Source organism: Vidua macroura, chromosome 4 (genome assembly GCF_024509145.1).
Source record: "Vidua macroura isolate BioBank_ID:100142 chromosome 4, ASM2450914v1, whole genome shotgun sequence".
Classification (NCBI taxonomy): Eukaryota; Metazoa; Chordata; class Aves; order Passeriformes; family Viduidae; genus Vidua; species Vidua macroura.
The window spans coordinates 52,457,046-52,479,369 of NC_071574.1; positions in this window are offsets into that span (position 1 = coordinate 52,457,046).

Genomic DNA, 22,324 nt, shown 5'->3' on the forward strand with positions numbered 1-22,324 from the left:
TTCTACTAAAGAAGAATAGAAAAGACAGAAAAGGAGGAAGAAGGAAAAAGAATGGCGGGGGAGAGAGAGAAGGATAAAGATGGGAGAGAGACAGAAGAAGCAGGTGTTACCAGCAGAACTTCAGAGTGTGTCATCGACATCCAAGCGGCAGAGCATGTGTGCTCGCCACTCCCGGAGCGGTGCAGCTCCACAGGCACAGCTCCCGTTGGACGGGCGGCCGGGCACGCGGTGAGCGGGCGCTTGGGCAGGATGTGCAGGGCCCTGGGCAGGCTCATGGCATCTCCATGGCGGGCTGGATAGGCAAAGCAGGGTTGGAGGCAGGCAGCAACACAAGGAGGCAGGATGGCAACAGCTGGAGCAGGTGAGGAAGGTAAATGTTTTCTAAAAATGTAATTGTTGATCTTAATTTGCAAAAAAATGCCTATCTAACAGTTTCTAGCTCTGTATAGGTAACAGGAAATCATGGTACAAATCCAACAGTAATAGATCTCATGGAAATCTCTGTGGAAGTCTATTCATGGTTCTGTAGAGCACAAGAAAAATATTTCTGTATGTATTTACATCAGCTTTTTTTTTATTTCCTCTGGTGAATAAGTTCAATTATTGTTCCAGAAGTATAACTCCTTCCATTTTTTAGATTTTTCTTTCATTCCATCTTGAAATTGTGTAAATCTTACAGCCTCCAAACCCACTTCAAGTGTGCTAGTTTTGTGCTGGTAGAAAACCTGACAAGCTTCAAAGCCTGTTCATGAAGATACCTATGAAATGTTTGTGATATTTGCAAACATTGATAACAATTTAAAACAATTAAAAAAAATTATAAATTTTAAAATTAAAGTTTTATTTAATCTACATAACTATGTATCATTTAAAGGAAAAGCTTGCAGTTGGCTTGAAGTTTGAGAGATGGGCTTATGAGTCTCAAATATTATCTTTTTGTTCCCCACTGATATATGAACCCACTGGGTTCATAATAGTTCTCATTCATGACAAAGATTTGAAAAAATATAAGTATTTGCTAATACAATAGTACAATTATTTTCAAATGGAATAAAAAAAATGGACTGGGATGTTCTTTACAATTAGCACTGCTGGTATAAATGTCTGTGAAGGAATGATCATGCTAACCCCTGGGTACAGATGTGTTAAAAAACATTAACTGCAGAGATACATTAAATCTTTAATAAACAATAAAAATTGTGCATTAACAATTTTAGGTTGTGGGAAATTTAAAATTAAGTATTTAGGAACAGTAGCGTATTTGTTTAAGTATATATAGCAGTCCTTACCTTAAGAAAGATAAGCTCTTTGTGACCTTTCAGCAAATTTTACGCAAACTAACTGTGTCCTTTAAACATTTTTTTTCCTGATGAAATACTGCAGAATTATCTCAAGCACATGAGTATTAGAGCACTTACTCCAGTCTTACTAAGTTTAGGTTGTGTGATATTTCTGCCTTATATATAAAGTGGAAAAAACTGGCAAACTGATCTTGAAGTTGCATGTGCTCCAATCACTGATCTTAGCGTTGGAAGCAAAAAATCAATGTTTTGCTGGCTCTTTTGAATTAATACAATAACTTTTATTCAAAGTGGATTACTATTCATTTGGCAGAAAGAAAAAACACATACCTGGATACTGACAAAACAACAGACTATTTTTTGGGCCAAATTTCTGACATTAATTTCTTTCAAATGTTAACAATGAGAAAAAAATGGCACATCACAATGAAGCTAAATGTACTGCCAATTTCTTTTTAATTAAAGGTTATAGAAACTGAATATAATTTTCTCTGCAAAGAGAAATTGGATGGAATTAATACAGGCTTTGAAGAGAAGTCTGAAAGTCTGAAGTTAAGACTTAACTGCAGCACATTCTGCATCTTTCAGGTAAGGACATTACCTAAGAGGAAAAAAACACCATCTTTTTGCAGCCAGAAACAATTTCTGACTGTAGATGTCACGCAAACTGGAAAACTAAGTGAACATGTCCCTAAGGAGTATCATGTATCTCAAACAAATAATAAAATAGGATGCATGCACTTTGCTGAAGTACTAAGTATTGAGAACTTCTTTTGGAGTCATTGAGAGATGTAGCTCTCAGAATTCCTGAAAATAAGATTGACTAAAGAATAATTAAAATTATGCTAAAATATTATACACAAATCACAGTTTTATTTTATCCTGAAGCTTTTGTATATTACTTGGCAGTGGTCAATGACACACTTTGTTCTTGAATAATTATTTAAAATTTTTATTATACAGTGACAAGAGACTGTATCAATAATATATAAAAGTCAATAAAAAAAAAGTCTGGTCTGGGACGTAAACATCGAAACAGCGTTTATTACACAGAGTGAGGAAAAGACATAAAATCCTCAATTTAAAAGTCAAGGAAAATCTGCTTCATATATTAAAAAAACTAAAAAGTAAAGAAACTAATCTATATTTCCAATACATGCTTTCTTTTTTTTTTTTTTTTTTAATTTCCTCTATTTTTTAAGCTGTGCACAACTGTGTTGCACATGGTTGTCTAAATATGGAACATCTGTCATTAAAAATATTTTAAATGAAATAAAGCATGAAACAAAATCTTTTAACATCTGATGTATTAAAAATATCTTCAACTTAACTTTTACTTTTCCATATTCATAATCAAAACATTCAGGGATGGATATTTAATTTTAATAACCTAAAACCACTTTCAGCAAGATTTTGAACTTGACATGAATTTCTTACAAAAGTGGGAAATGAAACAGTTTGGTTATATTTTTGTGCTTGCTACATATTTTGGGTAAAGGAATAAAATTACATAGAACATCTTTTTCCTATCTGCAGCAGAGAGGAAAAGAAAATCTGTAGTTGCAGATCCAGATAGTTCAAGATACTGAACAGGAAACAGCAGCAGTATAGTGAAACTGAGATTGGTAGAGTTTGTAAAACATCCAATATGGGCCGACCACCATCTTTTTTACTAATTCTGCTTTAAGGTATCTTGAGACCTTTGTTTCTGCATATTTCTGCATGTGTAATAAATACAAAATCTCACAGTCAGAAAATAATATTACATCAATTTATCAAATTAAAATATGATAGAAATTTTAGAGTGCTGCCCAAAGAATATACAGTGAATACAATTTTAATGGTGTTTTCCATGAATTAGGAAGAAAAATTTTCTTTCTTTAAAATGTCCAATGCTCATTAAACTTTTACCTGGCCTATAAAAGTGCTGTATGATATTCAGGTGCTACAATGTTTAACATATTCCTCCATTATCTCATATTTAGTATGGTGAAACAACAGAGGGAGAAAAGAGCATCTATTGAGCAGCATTTATAAATGAGCATGGTTCCTTATAAATAATGGTCAACAGAAAAAAGAAACTTTATTATAAATGTTCAAGAAAATACGAGGGGAATGCATTTTGTGTAAAGGAATGTTAAGACATGTAGAGAACAAAAGATTAAGATTTGTATGGAGATCTACAGGTGAACTTAGGCTTTTTAATTTGGAAATCCATCATTTCAATAGATAGGTCCAAAGTTTTTTAAACATGAGAAAATAAATATTCTGGTGTTATTCTCAGTATGACTTAAGAATAAAATCTTAGGAGCCTTATATAGTGAAAGGAAAGAAAAAGCCCACAGCTTAAGATATCAAAGCAAAACTATTTTGGTGGACCAAAACCATGCTCATTCATTCATTCATTCATTCACGCATTCATGTCATTATGTTTCAATGATTTCACATTTTCATACCATATTTTTAGGCCATGATTATGGATTTTTCAAAACTTCTTTAACAATATTTTAGTTTTATTTTGCAGGAATGTAAGGACCACCACATGTCCTGATGTCTTGAAAGAGAAGATTATTCTTTTACTTGTGGTGGCATTATAGAAAATGGATTGATAGTTAAAAAAATTAAACAAAACATTGTGGGATGTGCCCATGGGGAAGACAGCATGGGAATGCCATGGGAAACTACAATTGTTTAGGATAAGGCATTTCCCCGGAGTCCTCTGCCCCCCAATGAAAATGAGCACATGCCCATCACCTGTCAGTTTGTGGTTGTCATCTCCCCAAGTTCTGGAAAGTTCCCCATTCTCATTGTTCCTAATGGTTCCCTCTGTAAACCACTTCTTCCCTTTTCCTTCATTGGCCCAGTTTATGTTACCCCATCCCTGTTCCTCCCTTACACCCTCTTCCCACTGGATCATTTGTACTCTAGTCACTCCTTCCCTCCCCAATTATATACTCTGGCCCCTCCTTCCCTGGGGCTCTCGGAGTCTGCTTTCCCTGAGTGTGGTTGCCTCCCTGCACCTATTTCTGCCTCCCTACTCCTTCGATCAATCCTCAATAAACCCGCTCGGATTCCAGCAGTTTAAGAGTCCTTCCATCTTTCTGGTGGGGATTTTAATTACGCTATCCAGGCACCCGTTGACCAGCCAACTGAGGGTCACCCTGTGGGACTCGGTCCGGGGTAGTCCTTAAAACATGGTGGATATATTCCTTTAACATGAAGCCAAATCATACACTCAGTGTTGATGTTACTGATGTAGTGATGAGTCATGTTTTATAGGACTTATGATTCAAAAGTGAAATTGTGTTTTTACATTCTTATTTTAAACTGTGACATTCATGAATTAGTAATTTTTTTCTTTAGGGTGAGGAGAATACAAGACAATAACTCTGGATTTTCTAGCAGAAAATAATGAAAAATATCCCTATGAGTTTGAGTCATAAAAGCAAAGGAGCCATTTCTGAACTTTTTTCCAGTAACATTATTCATGCAGAGTATAAGACATTATGCTGTGGTATAAAGTTCTATTTTACAGCCAAGACAGGTTTCTCGAATATAATTTTGCTTTCTTCATTTAGAAGAAATAAAACTTACCAAAAATCAATCTAAGTCTATTGTATCAAACACAAAAGCTCAAATCATCATGATTTTTAGCTTAGAGACAAAAACATTTTATTCTCACATACAGAATGGATTTTCAATCCCTACTGATTCTCTTCAGTACTGCCACTGAGGCAAAGGAAGATGATTTTATTCAGGTGAAATCCTTGGGCTCCCTTTAAAGTACTAGAAAAGTATTAGTTGCAACATTTACCAGTGAAAGAAAAAGGTGGAGAATGAGAAATTAAAAATAAGATTCTACTTACACAGGTAAAGAAAATAGGAAAAAAAAGAATAAAAAAAGGAGAAAAAAGGCAAGCTTAAGTCACCTCTATCAAGGAAAAAATAGATTGCTTATGAAAGAAACAATCAAAAAAATCTTTTGCATAGGCTTTTCTGAACAACACCACCTCCCTCATTCTTCAAGATAATGTTTGCTAAATCTGATAATGAAAAATTGAATTATTCTATAATAAAAAGGCCGGGTATTTGTATCAAATGACCATAAAAACTGGTATCAACTTCTGTCTCTCTACCAGTCTTGCTATAATTTGCAGAAACACAGTAGCTTTTGTCAATACAGCATTCACACTTGCTTAACACATCCCAGCAAGGGTGGTATGAAAGCCATCATGCCCAGGTTGAATAGCTGCAGAGAATGCAGGCCAGGAAAACCTGTTCCATGTTCTTAATATACCAAAATCACAAGAAATTCTTAGCCAACTCGACATATTCTATTAGTGTAATGTTGGGATACTATTGATATATAGAGAGATAATAGCATTTGGGGACAAGGTACTTTCTTTAGGCTTCTTGTACTGCAGTAAATTCTCTGAAGCTTTTCCAGTTTTATCTGCACGAATGTCATGTATGTCATTAAGCTAAAAAAAAAACCAAAACCCTAAAAAAAAAAAAAAAACGGGAAAAAAGGTGATGGATTGTATTTATGGCCCCTGGTTCTGCCCGGGTGCCCGGTAAGACCAGGAGATCCTGGACTGACCGGTCCGCAGGGAGGGGCTGATGGCGTACGGATAGCTCCACCAAACAGGCAAGAGGACACTCAGGCCACTGTAATCCTTGAGGATTTATTGTAGGGAAAGCTGAGGGCGAGGGAAAGGCAAAGGGAGCAGGGAGACAATCACACAAGGAGGGAGCAGGCGCCGAGAGCCCGAGGGAAGGTGGGACTGGGTATATAACAGGAGAGGAGTGGGAGTGGTTGGGGTACAAACTGTCCAATAGGGAGAGGGCTAAGGGGAGGAGCAGGGATGGGGTGACATACTCAAAACCAATGAGGGTATGGGGAAGGAGTGGCAATACAAAGGGAACCAATGAGGGTAACAGAAACGAAGAATTTTCCAGAACTGGGGAGTACATCAAACATTGACTGACATTAGCAAGGGAGGGTACTATGTGTGACAGACAGATCCCCTTAGATCTCAGTTACCTCCCAAGGGAGTGCAGGGGCCCCTCCCACAATGGATGTTATTGCTTTAATTGCTAAAATTCCTGGAACAGATTAATTTTCAATGTCAGGTCTTTAAAATGGGGCTCAGGAAGCCTGATTTTACCTATTTTCTAAGTATTTTAATAATTTTCTTAATACTTTAATGGCACTTTATGAGCAAATATATACATATATGTCAGTATAACATTTTAAATAATAAACCAGGACTTTATGGTAATTTTTGCAAATTTTGAAAAATACTGAAGGAGGTCACAGTGTTTCATGTTAACTATATGTGTGATTGCAGTGCTATGAACTCTGCCATGTAATATAAATATTCAAGCAATCACTGCAAGATATGGAATGTTACAGTCATTAAGTGAACACACACTTACAAGGTTATAGCTATCAGTCTAATTATTTAATACTTCTGATAACAACTGACAGCTATAAACATTAATTCTCAATTATCCTTGTTTACATGATGTGAGGATCTGGGCTTAAGTAAGCAAAATGTTTGATATGTGGTTTTCAGGCACTATGTTTTGTCTAATGGACTTCTGGAATTTAAAACTCTTTGGAGTATTCCTCTGCTAAGTGCAACACTGGCCTTAAAAGGTCAGAAAGCAGATGAATTTGTAAAATTGCATGACTTCCCTCAAGTTGGTATTTTGTAGATATACAAAATAAGCGACAGTGGGCAAGGAAGAGAAGGGATATATTAAGCAATGTTTTCAAAAAATAATATTAAGGAGATTTTTCTCACCCTATATTTCCTTTGTTCTCTGTTGGCTACTTTGATTTCATATAGTTTAAATAGCTTCTAAGTATTGGTTTGTTAAAAATTACGTTAAATGATCTTTTACCATAACCACCATATATAGAATTAATGCTATCAATGTTGCATTACTGTAAGTGTTTCCCCATTGATATATGATATTATGTTACATTATGGCTATTTCAAATATTTATTATATTTTACTGAGTGTTTTTACTTTTAATAGACATATTATTGGGATTGCATAACATCTGGTGGTATAGAATAGTACAACTAGAATTCCACCACAATGAAGGTATTTTTCACTAAACACATCACCACCCACTGTTAGAATTTTAGTAGCACCTAGAATAAAATTCCTTAAAAAAGGACAATCATACAAAACTACTACCCTACTTTATTTTACCACATATTGTAACACCACGTGCTGCTTTCAGACAAAGTATGAGCGTCTCCCAATAACTATGTGCACTGATGAATGAACAGTATGTTAAATTGATGTGACACTGCTAAACTAGCAGGAATTTCTGTGACCAAAGACTGTTTCCCAGCTCTTGAGGAGAATCCAGATCTTTACGAGAATACTTAAACAATGATCCAAGAACTTGGTGTTCTAGACAAACAACACTTCTTCAGATAGATTATATGTTAATTAGTCAGATGGGAAAAACAACAGATCTCTATCTCTGTGGCTGTTGCACAATAAGAGTGTTATAGCAATGTACCCAGCCACAGAGGATGGAAAATCATTTTGTGAAAGTAGTATTAGGACCTGTTATTCTATTTCTTTTCAGTTGTAGCTGCAATGAGAAAGTTTTGTGGAGGTGTTGTTTGTGATTCCTTTTTGCAATTTTGTGCAAATGTAAATTTTGTTTAATGCAAATTGTGATACAGCAATGATATTCTCTGTATTTTATATTTGATTTCTTTATTTGACATTGGTTTTAGAAAACCTGAAATCTTAGCTAGATTTTTCTCAAAATTTCCTTAGTCCCTGAGCTTGTTCTTCTGATGCCATGAAATGTAGCATTCAGTCAAGATGGAAATTGTGTGATACTTAGTCTACCTCACTAGAAAATAAATATGCAAAACTTTAAGGGCATTTTAATTCTTTCTGAAACCAATAGAAAACACAGAACATATACAACATTTGCCCAAGTTCAAGAATGACTATAAGAATAGAAATGAGGATTTTATTTTACTTTGTGTCAGATAAGGCTTTTGTTTAGATGGAATCAAAGTCCATATGTACAAGTTCACTTTACACTGAGTAAAAATATGTAGATATAAGAACTGAATAAGCTTCAAGTAACATTTCTAAAATAATGCAAGAAGAATTTCAGTTTGTTTATCAGTAGGTGTTACTTTACATTGTGTGGTCTGATTTAACGAAATTGACTTGCAGAGAAGCATCAGGTATGGAAGAGGAAAATTTAAAAATGCATATGAAAAATGACTTATTCAACTCTAAAAAAGAATGAAAAAGCCAACTAATTTAAGAATTCAAAAAATATTAAAAAATATTTATGCAAGGAACACTTTTTGAGTGTTCATCAAAGATCAACTATAGAAAGAAAATATTAAAACATCTGCACATACAGGATGAGAAATACTGAAAGAAATAATCTACCACTTGGGCACCATGCAAATATAAAATCTTCAATTAAAAAAACAAACAAACTCTTGGTCTATGGTAACTCTGCAATATCACCAATTAAATTTAAAAAACACATTAAATTAAAACACATGCATAAATTCCACTGCCCTGAATTAGGCACAAGAATAAAACTCCACATGAAGAAGGAAGGAAAACAAGGAACTGAATGAAAACAAAACAGATTGTGCTGTTGATTCTATGAAACATTTGATGTTAATATTGTGGACCAGAGCATGTTCTAGAATAATAGACATATTTATTTTACCTTAGTCACTGGGGCAATTATCCAATTTTATGGAGTCAAGTTTATTTAAAATCTACAAATATTGATAACATGGAAGACTTTTGTGACCTTTTTTTTGGACATGGCTAACAGAGCTTTTCACTATTTAAAATCCAATTTTTTATTCCAGTTCAAGAACACTGAAATAATCTTTTATGCATAAGCATGGATGATTTTTTTTTATTAGTCTAGAATATTCTATGAAGGTATTACCCAAATATGACCTGTCTGGTAATAGGAGTAAATTTTCTTCTTAACATATTATGCAAATTTTCCATTTCATAGATTTTATAATTTTTTAAAAATGCACACTCTTCATTGTTGGAGGTAAGATGCTAAAGCATTTCACTGTAATGACTATCTTTCTTTTGTGACTTGACATGTAAAAAAAAAAAAAGTTGCCTTTAAAAATGTAATCTCTCTTAGCATTCTTTCTTTTAATTACAAAAAAAAAAAAAAAAAAAAAAAAACAACTCCAACAAAATCTGTCATTAGATGGATTGGTTGTTTAGGGACGTATTTTTCCCAGTATCACGTTTTCTTCTGGTAGGGAAGGAAATAAGAGATCTGACTAAGTAACTTGATGGATGTAATGAAAACACAACATCTACAAGTGTCTAAATGAAATCTTATTTCATGTAAGTAACAAAGGATTGGAAAACTGATTTCTCTTTTATAAAAGTTTATGTTAAACGTTATTCTATTTCTTCAAAAGTCATTCTGAATTCTACTTGATTTGCTCTTGAGTATTAAGCGCTGCACATGATCTTAACCTTAAGATTTCCATTACTTTCCACACTCTAGTGTAGCAGGTTCTCCATAAACAAAGGTCAAATTCCCCTCATTTATTGTGGTATAATTCTGGAAAAATAATGTTGAAATCAGTGAAATTATTTTGTAAACCAAGGTTTTAGACAGGATATGAGAATAATTAGAATTAATTTGCACCTAGACAATGTTTCATAATACTTCATATGTTTGTATCTGCTTTATTGTCAAAATCAATTTTGCTGGTATCTCATCTCAGGCATCTAATTATTTATTTTTATACCATGGTTTTCATTGTAGAATATGACATGACCATGTGCCTTCCCCAAAAATGAAAATTAAAAAAATATCCTATCCTTTTCTATGTCCAAAACTTGGAGAAGCTGCAGTTTTCTGTAACTGATCTAATTGGATTGTACTAATTGGATCAATAAGGCTTGAAGGGTTCAGATATTAGACTTGTACATTTATATTAAATCATCTGTTGTTATTTGTCTTCACTTAAGGGCAACTACTGCTCTTAAAGCTCACAACAACACTATCTTGTGGAAAAAAAATTGTAAACAGGGATACTAAACCCTGGTAGTGCTACAGCAGCAATTGCAACAGCAGCAACTGCAAACATGTCTGAATTTTGTGTACCCCTTTTGATCTAATAGTATAATGTAATTCAGAGCTGTGTGTGCAATTAAATGCCACATATGCAGAGAACCTGTAATATGCTGACCTCAGAGGAAAACCATTATGTGATAAGAAAGTTTGTGTAAATAAATATAAAAAATTACACAGAGCATGCTGGTTAAATACATAGTTTGAAAACTGATACTTCAGGGACTGAAGCAATCCATAACAACATTTAACCAGCAAAGGGATTATTTCATTAATTTCATTGTCTCTTACTCTTTTTCTAATTCCTTCTGTCTAATTTTTCTTCACTCTTTTGCCCTTTCTTCTTATGTATAAGCATTAACTTGGTCTTAAAAAATACTTTGAGAAACTGAATTTATTTTCATTTAATTTAACCAAAGAAAGCTATCTTTGTTGTTTTGAAATCAATATGTAATACCTTTAGGGAGATATTTGCATTCCAGGTTGAAAATAAGGTGGCAGATTTTTTTGCATTATCAGTCCTTTTTTTCTCATGGTGCTGAAGATTGACTCCAGAGAACCTGCTAGTTCTTATTGTTTAGCTCTTTCACCACACTCAAAGATCTCCAAAGATGACACTTATTGCTTCAAATGTGCACAACACCTTTGCACAGATGAAATAAGTTCGCAGGCAATGAGAACAAATTTACTGTAGCAATGAAGTTTCCCTTAAATTACTCTGAAACTATGTTTTCATTTTTTAATAGACAGTATCTTTCTTATAAGAAAGGCCAATTAAAAAAAAAAACTGTTGGTAAACATATTGACAGTTTCTTAATTTATTTTTGAAGAAAATAAAATTATAGGGAAAAGGTGGAACAAAATGCTACATACAATATGTACAGAACATGTGAGGATGAAAATATAACTTAGGTTATTATAAATAACCTATTGCAAAATTTAGGTATTGAGAAGAATTCATTGTGTCAGATATTTTGTCAGGAACCTTGCATATTTAAAGACAATAATCCTGTTTGCTGCTTTGTTTATTTATTTATAAGCCATTTCAATGTGAAATGCACTGCTGGACAAAGAATGTAAATGCACAGTAGATATAACACCAGGCTTTTACACAGCATTATTTGCATACTTTATTTCTATTCTTTTTATGAACGGCATGCTATTGCATTTGTATGGAAGTGTAAGTTCATACATATTTAAACCAAATTATCTTGGCAGGATAATATAGAAGTGTCATTAGTCTTATAAATTTCAGTGAGCAAATGACTTGTTTGTCACCTAACAATAGCCATTAACATGGCATCAGCACAAAATGTGTTTTACCTTGAATACTGCTGTAAAGTTATCATCTCAGTCTTCTGAACTGGTACAGAATCCTGAAGATTGATGAAGAGAAATACTAGAAAAAAAAGAAGACGACAGTAGAAGTAGTATTCTGAGTGAGCACTGCTCCTGTTCTGTTCAAATAGTGTGTTTGAACTCATGAATTCACTTAAATACTGACTCTCCTAGACAGGCATTTTGTTAGTGGCCAGAAGAAAAATGACCAAGGTATTGTTTAAGCAACATCTTTTGAAAGCCCTTATTTCTAGCTAGATGGTAAGCAGAAATTTAAGATAGCTCAATTAGAGCTAAAAAGAAAAAGCTCTTGTGACTTCAATGCCTCCATTGTTACTTACCCCAATCATCACTTAGGTCTGGTGGATCATACAGTGCAGTATTTTGTCTAACTAGACAACACGTTATCATGTGATATTGTCTGCGTGGCTTATCAGCAGTGAACAGATCTAATAATCTAGACTGATTCCAGTGCATTTCATCTTTGTGGGTCTCTTCCTCTTGGTGATACTGGAGGGACAGGGTCACTCTGTCCTGCAGAAGTATTCAGTGGAAGTCTTTGTTAGGCAGAAATTCTTCAGGAACTGTTTTTGTGTATAGGCTGTAATGAGATACTGCTAGAATATAGTCTTTTGTATACAGTCTTTGCTAGGTAAACAAGTGTTCTATTTCAGCTACCTCAAGGAAGCAGCACCATCACCTGTGACTGAATTATACAAAAGTATAAAACTAAATTTGTAAGCTTTAACACTCAAGAGCAGATTTTTAAAAGACTGTCAAAATAAGTAGAACCACTTGTGTAGCTAAGGCTTCTAAATTCCAGGATCAGGTAGGGTTTATTCTCAGCATCCTGTTACATTGTGGGTTTTCCTGCTTCTAGTATATGTGTTGTGCATCAGTTTTGCAACATAACTAAATTTACCTGTGGCTTCCAGAAAGCCTTAGACAGCTTCAGGTTTGTGACTGCTACATCATGCCTAGATGCTAATTCCAGCATCCACTAGATAATGCTTTGAAGACTCTTAATACCATTACTGGATATAGCTACTTGTACGTGAAGCCAGAGACCAGTGCTGGCTTTTTTGAAGTCGTAGTACAGGATGTCTTCATTTTCCTTATGACATTGATAATTCCTTGCTTTTTTCCCTAATGGCAACTTAAATCTGAACAAATAATTGTGCGCCATTATCTCCCTCTGAACTAACTTTTTTTTTCATTACCTTTAATCTTTCTTCACTTACTCTTTGGAAGTCTTTTGCTAATCTGAAACATTAGAACCGAATTGGATAGTTAACATTCCTTTTAACATGATGTTCAAGATGTAAGCACACAGAGATACACTTCTGTCCACTAATGACTGCTTTGTAAGTTTATAAGGATGTTTACAAGTGTATTAGAAACATTCTACTCCAATGCTGTTGAAGATACTCTAGTTCTATGTGGTACTATGTGCATAGATTAAATGAACTAAGAATCTCTTTTCTCTTCTCTCTGACTCATAAGATTGAAAGAAATGGAAACTGTAAAGCTTCCGAAAGATTAGGGGAAAAAAAAAAAAGAAAATAATCAATCTACTTAAAAAAGCTCCACCCTGCTTTGTGGAAATCACTGTTGACATTGCTGCAGATCTTCCTCTGCCCCTGTCCTACTATATCACTCACTTGCACAATTTGTCCTTTTCGGTGTTTTACCAGCTCTAGAGGTATACCAGGTTTTGGTTAAAAAAACCTGGTTTTGGTTAAAAAGTTCTTCTGCTCTTTCTATTTATATATCCTATTTGTGGTAGCAGCTCTCTGGTCACAGGGAGAAATAGACAACTTTCCCAGGCATTGTTCTGGGTAAGGTGGTGAGCAGCTCAGAGAAAAAAATTATAAACAATTCTTATCTTAACTTGCTGCACCTGGTGTTGTGAACATGTGGAATGTGTTATGGAGATATGTTTACCAAAAGGGTGGTTTCTTAATTAGCCAATGGTGATGGTGTTTTAATTAAAGGATCAGTCAAGTCCACATGTAATGAACTGGGATATAAAAAGCAATGGGTTTCTTAATAAAGTGAATTAGCCTTCTGTGAATGTCTTGAGAGTCTGTGTCGCTTATTGTCCGGTCCTGGCCTGTTGTGCTGACACCTATTTATGTAGTAAACTTATCCTATTTACACAAATGTACTGGTTTTGACTGTTAACTCAAAAGTTTAGATGTATTGAAGGGTATTTCTACCTTAAAGCGACATCTTGGAACTTGTTTAATCACTTCTAGTGATTTAACTATGAGTTGATGCTTAACATTCCAATGAATCTTATAAATGTAGTTGGTTATGGCCAACCAGCGTTAATTTGGAACTAGTGTACTGTTACAAAAGGTATTAGAATCTGCTAAAACAGTGAGCTAGGGAGAGTTTCTTGTTCTCATAAAATAGTACTTTACTTTTGCATACAAAATTGAATTGTGTTTTGTTTTAAAAGTAGAGACAACTTACTTACCCTGAGGATATGTTTTATTATCATGTGAAATATGGAATGCTATTTTGCTTCAGGACATAAAAGCAATTTTCCTCTGAATCCCTCTAGAAGCTACTGCATCAGCTTACCTAGTTATCTAACATCTGTGAGGACTGTCTTTCACTAAGCATTCCTCAGTGTTATTAATTTGCACAAGACTTGTACAAATGAAATATTTTTTAAAAAAGGTGATTTTGTATTTCTTTTAAAGTTAAACAAGACTAAATTTTAGTTGTTATGAGCAGATCTTACCATATTTAAAGTTATTTTGTGGTGGGCTAGCTGTGGGTGAAACCACAGGGGCGAAAATAGGAAGAAGAGGAAACAAGTTTATGGGTCAAAGTAAGACAGGGAAATTGCTTATCAATTACCATTATCAGCAAGACAGCCTTTACTATGGAAAAATTAACTAATTGCCAGTAAAAATAACAATGTAATTATTAATTCAGGTAGAGGGAAATAAAAGAGGAAACATTAAAGCAACATCATTAGTACCCTTTTTTCCAGGCTTAACTTCACTCCCAACTCCTCTGCCTGCATGCCCCATCCTCATCCTGTCCCTGCAGCATCACTGGGAGAGGGAGCTGCAGCCAGTCCCTATTAGCTCATCTCCAGCACTACTTTTTCCTCACACATTTCCCTTGATCCAACATGAATGCTTGAAAGGCTTCAGGGAACATTTTCTCTGGTGCCATGGACCTCCTCCTCCTCCTCATAATGTTGGTTTTCCCTCTGTTTCTGCTCTTTCTTAAACACACTTTGCTGGAGGCAGCACCACCTTGGTTGTGGGGCTCAGCCATGCCTTGTTGTCCCCTGGGAGCTGGCTGGAGCTGGCCATGTGCAGCATGGAACAGCCCTGGCTTATCCTCACAGAGGCTGCCCCACAGCCCCCACTGAAAGGATTGGGGCACCTGCACCCTAATTTAAAAATAAAATGGGTAACAGTAGAAGCTGTACAGAAATACAAATGTCTTTCACCATAATGCTTTCCAACCTTTAAGCTTCTTTTTTCCTAAATGTTTGCTGTCTTCTGTGAAAAGTCCTTCAAACACTTTGAAAGGATCCCCAAAAAATCTTTTCTGATCTCCCAAGTTTCTATCAGTTTCAAAGTCCATGTGGACTGTAACCAATCAGAGCTCATTGCCTAATGGTGTTAATGGTAATTCATTTCTTCTTTTAATTAAACACAGATGTAGATCTAAAATTTAAGAAAATAGGAAAAGCTGTATTCCCATGCCAAGCTCATAATTTCCTTTTTCTGCCACACTGCAGGGTCATTGACAGTACCCCAGAGTCTACCACAGATGCACATTAATTACCCGTTCTCTAATTACTAGGGTATCGGTATAACTGTTCAACCGTTCATTAAACTTTCTTCTTTCAAAGCTCCAGAGACATGTGCAAGAAGCTTACAACTTGGCAATTTTAATTGAACCCTATTAACTCATAAAATTGTACAAAAATCTCTAGTTATCAATAAAGAATCCTTTTTTTCATTTTGTCCACTAAGACCACAACACACAAATGATCATTTTTGATACAATCTATTTGGACATCTAACAGTACAGCTGTTCATAGTGTTAATTATTGGGAACACATCAACAGGATTAGGGAAGAGTCCAGGCTATTAAATTACCTGTTGAATTCCCCATTGAAGACATGCATGGAGGCAGTTAGCTAAATAAGCAAATCTAAATAGGGTGATTATCTAAAAAGGTAGAATATTAACAAGAGGAGGCCTATGCAAATTAATAGAGATGCTAACAAGCTAAAACCACATTAAACTGTTCTGGAATATGTGTAATTCCAGGATATAAAGTGAAATTTTACTATCTTAGAACATTTTCCCCAACATCATTCATTATTTGACTGAAGGAAGGGTTATGACATGAATGAATCAGTCACAAAAAACAATGTCTTGCTTTTTGATGTCAGTATTTTTCTTGTGTCTGCCACACCTTTCATTTTTAAGGTTTATTTTTTAAAAATGTCACAGTAACCATCTCCTTTTTATAAGATGCCTGTGAGATGTCATGAGGATTCTCATTTGCTCTGATTTTGATTTCACATTGCAGCTTCAAAGTGTATATTTTCTTCTACTGCACTGGTATAGGGACCATTACTATACATTAATACAGTTAGCATTACTTGATAAATACGAGTTTTTTGTGGTTTGTAATCTACATGTTGTTTTCCAGGAGTCAGAATTCACTGGTGGATTCTTGGTATTCTTTAGCAAATTCCTTGTCTTACTTTAAGTAATCACATCTCAATATATTCAGCAGGATTAATTATCTACCTAAGCAACTTTTCGGGACAGAAACAATTAAGATGTGGTGTTATTATTACAGACATATCCAATAATTCACAAAAAATTCCACTTACTCCTATTTGCTATGTTATCTATACCAGAGTAGTCAGTGAGTATTTTCTTAGCGGATCTATTAGTATATTTTTAAAGTTCTCTACAATTCCACACAAAGAAAATTTAGGATAGGTACTCTTCATTTGCACAATAGAGGTAAATAGTTTGAAATACATGTATGTCTTTAAAGTTACAGTAAAATTAACTGTTGAATACTCGTCATTAAAATAGATACTACATCTTTGTCAGATTAGTGTGAGTGGTTGGCTAGAACTTACTTTTGTAATAACTGTAATGTTAAGCCATAGTAAAACCTACTCTTTACAACAGGTATTAAAGCCAGTTTGTCATAAATGAACAGTTTTTGTAGTCTATAAAAATTAGCTCTATATAGAAATCCTTATCAAATATGTGAATTATCATTTTAAAGATATGGAGAAAATATAAAGGGAGGTTCTTTTCCTTGCAGCGTATTTCAGGATACTGGACCACCATGTTGTATAAAATGAGTTTCAGCTGAATGGTTGCTTTGTGCTAATCAATAAACAGATTAACTCCATAGAGATGATTCTTCTTAAATAAGCATGTGACACAGCAATTAATCAGAAAAAAAGAGAAGACAACATTTGTTGATTGATCCTGTCTAAATTCATCCAGAAGAGCCTCAGCTATCTTTTGCACTTTGAAACAGTAAAAGAAATGTGCCAGGAAATTGCTCAATCTTCTCTCTGGTTTGTAACATTGATTATTTCTTGATTCAGCTTTTTTTTTTTCTTTTTCCCTGATCAGTTAAATGAGGATTACACTTGATTACAGATTACACTTAAGTGTAATCATGCTGCCTTTATTAAACATTTCCCTGATTTGGTTATTTGAGTACTAAGATAACTACGAATCTTTACCATCAGAATGAATTTCTGTCACCCCTCATGTTAAACAAAAGTAAAAAATCAGGAAATTAATTACACATAGTTAATGCCTTAAGTGGGATGTTGGATCACTGAGAGAACACAACCAGGAGAAAAAAAAATCTTAGTAACAGTCAAAATGCTGAGATAACAAAAAATAGCAAATAAAATTTGTATTGGTACACATGTATTGCCAGGCACAGATACAAAAATGGTGACTTAGTCCATTAGAGCATGGTGTTCCTAACACTAGGGTTTTAGGTTTGATCCCCATATGGGCTATTCACTTAAGAGCTGGAACTGATGATCCTTTTGGATCCCTTCCAACTCAGAATATTCTGTGATTTACTCTCCTCCAGGCACTATTCGAGAGGTTCCTTGGAAGACTACTGCAAAGCCAGCGGAGGTGTGGAATGGATTTTGGGTTCTGTGCTGTCTTTTGGGCTAGGCTTAATCCACCCAAGGCGGTGACAATGCCAGCTGCTTGCTCACCTTGCATCCCTGCAGCACCTCCGGAGCGAGGCTGGTCCTGCCCACCTCTCCCCACAGGGCTTGCCAGGGTGGCCCTGAGGCACAGCACTCATCAAAGAATGCATCCCTTGCAGGGAAAATATGGAATTTACCTTCTATGAGAGACAATGTAAAATGAATGTTAAGTTTTTCCACCAGTAATTTGAAGTATAAAATTAAAATAAGTTTTATAACCTACTGTCCAGAACCTCATTTCTTTGTGTAGTCTACCTATGTGATAGCTAGTGTCTTAATTCTGTTTTAATAGGAGTGCCGTTGAGCACAGCAAATTTGAAAGATGTTTTATCCTAAAATTAGGAGGGAATAGAGGGATGGCAGGAAGGAAGCAAAGAACTTATTTAATATCTTATATTTTCAATTAATGATGCAGAGGACTATGTCATACCATGATACTCATTTTGATGTGAAAATCATTTTAATGGGATATTTAGATGAGCTATTCTTTATTATTCTTATTCAATTATATCTGTATATGTCACTACATATTAATATCCTGGTCAAGGACTTAATTTACATTTAATTAGTTTCTCTGTAAAATGATTTCTGCTTTTGAAATTATGCATTTGTACATTACAGAACAATCAAATTATCGGCCTCACTGCCAAAGATCAATTTGGAACTCTGAGAAGTGTGATGAAGTATGTTTTCCATCATTAAAATTACCTGCAAATTCTTCAGCACTGTCAAAATGCCTATGGCTGTTATTTAATTTGTTTATGACGAGCAGGAGTAAATGGGATTGTGTAATAAAATGGAATTTTCAAGAAAGTTTATCTTTCCATGAGTGGAGAGCTCACTGGAAGTCAAAGAAATCACCAGAATAAATGGGTCTATATTTTATAGGTCTTTGCTTCCTTAAAATGTGTAGTCTTAAGATAGGCATAAAAATGTTACATGGGTTCTAATTAAACCTGGAGGATTCAAACATCAGTGATATTTACAACTAGTGCACTGGCATGTGAAACAGGATATTATGAGAAAGGAAAGTCTAAGCTTAATTCTGTTTCCTGATTATTTATTCTCATGAGAACCATCTTGAAGATGGCAATCTGAGAATGACACAGTAAAATAAGAAAGTGGTTCCCTCGCATGAGGGAACAAAAGTGCCTAAGCAGAACTCAGTGAAATGATAAAGTGACTATTTTCACACACCTAATTCTGTCCAAAGTGCTAAGAAGTAGTTTTTAACTGTTAAAAATGTTACCATAGTATCCTCTTCTGTCTGTGAGAAGTTCTCTGTTCTACACAATTTTGTGATTTTTTAGAGAGCTAGAATGCAAAAAGGTGATATTAGAAATCTGTTGCTAATGCAGGTTAAATACATCTTCCTACCCATGGGAACAGGCTATGTTGCTTTTAATAGGCATCTCCTGATTTTCTTCAATCTAAGTGCAAACCATAAAAAGTTAATAACTAGCAAGTTTATTCTAATTGTAAAATGAAGTAAATGCAAATCTCACATTTCCTTGGAAAAGAAAAATGTTAAAAGAGAAAAACCTTTGCCACTGTCGTTTTTTTCCTGGCTGTTGCTTATAGTTATGCAAATTTGAATTTTGGAGCATTAACATATACAGGGCAAACCACTATTAAACCTGAGATATTACTATGACAGAAACTTATATAATTTATAGTTACTCATGTTTTTGAGGCCTAGAAATATGTTATGTTTGTGTTCCTATTTGATTAACAAAAAAAGAAAACCACTAAGCTTTAGTCCTGTTTTGGGCTTGTATAGTGGGAGATTGTGAATGTCGTGAATTGACCCTGAGCAGCAGTTAAGCACTTGGCCACTTGTTCACTCCCCACTTTACTCCCACTAGAAGTACAGAGGACAGGAAAAACAAAAGTGTGAAATCTCTGGATTCCGGTAAAGACAGCTTAATAGGTGGAGGAGAGAGGAAAAACACAAGTAATGCAAAGATAGTCACATGCCACATCCCACAGTCAGACCAATGTTCAGCTAATCTCCAGACAGCAGCAACCTTGAAAGCCAAAAAGTCCTCATCTTCTTCCTCTGCCCCCAGTTTTTAATGTTGAGCAAGATGTTACATGGCACCGCATATCCTTTTAACTAGTTGGAGTCAGCTGGGCCAGCTATGTTGCCTCCCAGTTTCTTGTCCACTCTCAGTATTCTTGCTACAAGTCAGGGAGGTTGGAGAAAAGAGAAATCATGATGCTGGTGCAACCACTGTTCAGCCAGAGTCTTATCACCTGTGGGTTAACCACAAACCCAAAATACAACACCTTTTGGACAGCTATGAATCGGTACCCAGCCAAATCCCTTATAATGATTTCGGTGTTTCAAATTAGCTGCTGCTATAAAAAAATGTGAAGTCCAAAAAATAAACCTTAATAAACACAAGCTACTCTTCTGAAGATTTTTCTTGGGCTGGTCCAACTGCTTTACCAAACAATAATAAAGTAATACAGACTGAGGATCTTTACAATGCGTGTTTCAACTTCCAGAGGAGAATTCCAATTCTAACAGAAAGACTTACTGTCATTTTACCAAAAACAAAACAAAAACAACAACAATAACAAAACCCAAAAACCACCACAAAACCCCCCAAACAAACAAACTAAATTATCCAGTCTGTCCTGGCATTAGCACCTCTTGAAAGTAACACCTCAGTGAAAATGCCTGGCCTTCCTTCCACTGGTCTTTAGCTATCCCAGTAGAGAATGATATATAACTTTGCAACCTCAGTCAAAGAGAAGTATCAAGTTTGTAAAATTCATTGTATTTTTTGGAAAGAAGGTACATTTCAGTATCTTTTCCTGATACTCAGTTATGTACTAAATAGAATTTCCTATTAGCAGAAATAAAATGAGTGGTTTAGTTTTCAAGTCAGTATTTTAATTATGTTTGCATTAAATCAGGCTAGAAGGTGTTTAAACAGCCTCAGTTGAAAGTTCTTTTAAGTAATAGTTTTGAGCCAGGTGGCTGTCAACCACAGTAAGATAAAAATGCCAAATACAAGAACAAAGCTTATTTTGAAATAAATTTCACAGTTTGGTGAAGAGAGTTTACACTTGTGTGAACTTCATGAGAGTTGAATTAGTTGCTAGCAGTTTGTAGGTGGGGGAAGGAAATGTGCAAAATTTTGTTTTTCTACATTTCTATACTTCTGCTAAACTGACACCTCAGTGGGGACTGAATGTCTTTGTCTCATTTAAAAACAAAAGCTTAACTTTGAGAGACAGCTCCTGGCTCCATTGAGATCAGAGGTTTGGGAGTCAGGAGCTCAGTATATGCCCACAAACCTTAGACTCCTGATAGGAAAACGTGCCTCAGATTCTTTTATCTTCTGTGAAGAAATTATTTATTCTCAGGATATCTGTACCAATATCCAACCACTTACAAATACAGTGATGCTGGAATTCTTCTCATGTATTTAGGATTTCATTCACTGTAGCTGAACTGAATGGAAGGCATGAGGAAGAAAATAACTGATTTACAAGATTTATCTTTAAATTGATATACACAGGTGGTCATACATATAGGTCATGTATGTCTTGGGACAGGTAGCATGGCCCCACTTTTTCATTTTCTTTGCCTTTTTGGTGGTTGGTTAGGTATTTGGAATAGGATTAATTTTCTGTAACATTTTACTCCTCAATGTAAATGATGCCATCAAAATGGAATAAAAATGCTTATTTTGTCAAAAAATTTATAGATTTTAATTCAAGAAGGTAATATATTTAATAGCCTGAATTTCTGGGGGAAAACAAACAAACAAACAAAGCAAAACAAAAAATGATAACAAAAAAAACAGAACAGGATTTTGTCCATAATCTCAGGTAGCAAGTTTCTAACTTCTCTTTGAGCTTTATATGTCTTTCGGAAATATATTCAGACTAAATTTGAAGGCTTTTGAGTGATGGATAATAGAGGATATCACTTACTAGAAGGTTTCTCATAGATAATTATCTTTACTATGAAAAATCATGTCTTATTTATGCAAAAATTTATCCAATTTCAGCTGCAGTCACTGGATATTGTTATGCCTTCGTTTAGTACATTAAAAACCCTTGCCTTTGAAAAGTTAAGTAAATAGAGCTTTTTGAATCTCAGACTGCAGACTTCAAAACAGCCTTATGAGGTTTTTTGAGGGTTAGGCAGTCTAATAATCTTTCCAGTGTTGCATTCAGAAGAAATATTATCTTCATATTTCCCATATACATGATGGGATTGGTTTGGATTTCTGTTAATTTTCATGTGGCCAATGTTTAGACTGTGGG